Here is a 2,322-nt window from a genome sequence, read left to right on the forward strand (position 1 = left end):
GCACTAAGTGCCGTCTAGGAAGCAGAGTCCAGGCAAGAGCAGGACTGGAGCAGGACAGGTGCTAGGAAGTGCAGAAGACTAGGGCACGGCAGGAGCTGCTGGTACAACGGCAAGGATTTGGACAGAGAAAGAGCAGATCAAACCATTGAACAGAAGATAAATGAGGAGAGAAACTTTCTCTAAAGTCCTGTCTGAGACACGCATCATCAACCAGCTCACAGGCTGTAACCTAATTGTAGCTGCCTAAAGAGCTGGGAGCCAAGCCAAGTCATATCAAGAATTCCTCTGACATCCAAGAAAAGTCATTCACAATCTAGGACACTTTGCATATATTTCTTTCTAAGTAACTTTCAATGCCATGAAATGAAGGCCAGCAACAGCCAGCCAAAAAACCTCCAGAAGATACCTGCCAAGGCACACTGCCACGATATACTGTCTTTATAGCAACCCCTGTTCTCGTCGTTCCATCCATTTCTTCTGGCTCCTACCACTCTGCCTCACTGATGACACTAACACAGCAGCGGCTTGCTGTCTTTGAACCCAAGAACTGATTGGGTAGAGAAAAGATTTTTAAATGCTGGACCAGTTCCCCGATTTCATTAACAACGTAACCACACGAACTTGTGTTACCACAACTCAGGAGGTAGCACAGGGGTAAGTAGATTCCTACGGGCAGGGCAGGAGTGCTATAAACTAGTATTGTCATTAGAGCCGACATACCATCAGATCATAACCAGAGAGTGCAGGATGAAATATTAACTTTTATAAATCTTTTGAACTATTTTGTCAATGGAAATATTAGTAACAGAAAAAAGGAAACAGCCCCAGGCTTATATCCATACCGGACACAAAAGCCCTGATTTGCTAGAAGACTTTTTTGCTAACTTCCATGTAGAAATTGCCATGGTATCTTACTAGAAAACTAGTAACGTTTACCTATGCTGGATTTAAAAGAAGATAATGTTACAGAGAAAAAGGAGCTTGGCTCTTTAAGAATCTATTTGCAATAGCCTTCTGGCTTCTCTGCGTGCAACAACAAGCCTTTGCTGTCTTTTTATCCAAGAGATGGTCTTTGCAGTTACAATCGTTCAGGATACGTAAACATAGATGTAAAAATAACTACCAAAAGATCCTTTAAAGGATGAGACTTGTCTAGCGCAGGAGCTGTTGAGACAGGCTCTTAACTGGCCAGTCTTCTAGCGCACCCAGGAAAAATCTCCAGTTTACCTCAAACATAAGAAGTCACCTGAACCACACACTAACTACCAGATACCAGAAGAAAAGAAAACCCTCTGTATCAACTTTTTAGCCAGTCACACTGAAGGAAAGAGGCCTGATGCTGGCCAGGAGTGATGCGTATGCTTCCTGAATGATTAATTTTCCCCATGCTTTGCTTGGAGAAAGACTTTTCCACTTAAGATGCATGGCTCATCCCGTTTTTCAGGAGAACGTGCAACTTTGGGTGAAGTGCTTTAGAACTAGGAAGTAAAACATTTTCATTCACCTCACTTTCTAATGTCAAAAAAAACCATGGGATTGGTATTGAATTCTGCACTGGACACATACTCCAATCCCTAGGTTTTAACATATGGAATGCTAACTTGGGTATCTGTAATTCCCTCTGTGGAGCCACAAAGCAATTCCCGCTGTCACTGGGACAGAAGCAGACTTCTCTACAATACTGTGTTGGTGTTCACAAAAAAGCAACGGGAGCTCCTAGACCCAAGCCTGTTTGAACAGTGAGAACATGTGCAATTGCTGCTAAAAACCACAGTCTCTGCCCCTAGCTTCTCCTCACTCAATACCCTTGAATTTTAAAGTGCAGGTGCCTAAAACTTGAGTTCAATGTTCAAAAACGCACAGACATGTGGAAAACAGCCAATACCCTCCATTGAAACTATGCATGTGGCTTACACTGACGCGATGAAGTCTCCCTGATCCAGCTAGGGATTCATGAGAGCGCTATCAGGAAAAGAGAAAAAGAATGATGACATAATCGTCACAGCAAAAGTCTGTCCGAGCAGCAGAGCAAGCAAATAAGGTGGCAAGACAGAGGAAAATGGAAAATTAGCATTTTGAGTCACTACCAGTTCTCTCAGTTTGGCTAATGAGAGTCCCAGTAATTTCTTCCAAGTCGTGGTTTCTACTAACTGTATATTCCTTAGGATTCAGAACCTGGCCACTGAGAACTCAATGAGCCACGAGACAGATGTAGTGGGATGAGTAGTAGTAGTTTATATTCTCCAGTTTATGCAAAACTCTATACAAAATTAAAAAAAAAAAAAATCACTCAAAAGTTTACAGCATCAGTCCATCCTTTGA

This window comes from Tauraco erythrolophus, chromosome 1, assembly GCF_009769465.1.
Source record: "Tauraco erythrolophus isolate bTauEry1 chromosome 1, bTauEry1.pri, whole genome shotgun sequence".
Classification (NCBI taxonomy): Eukaryota; Metazoa; Chordata; class Aves; order Musophagiformes; family Musophagidae; genus Tauraco; species Tauraco erythrolophus.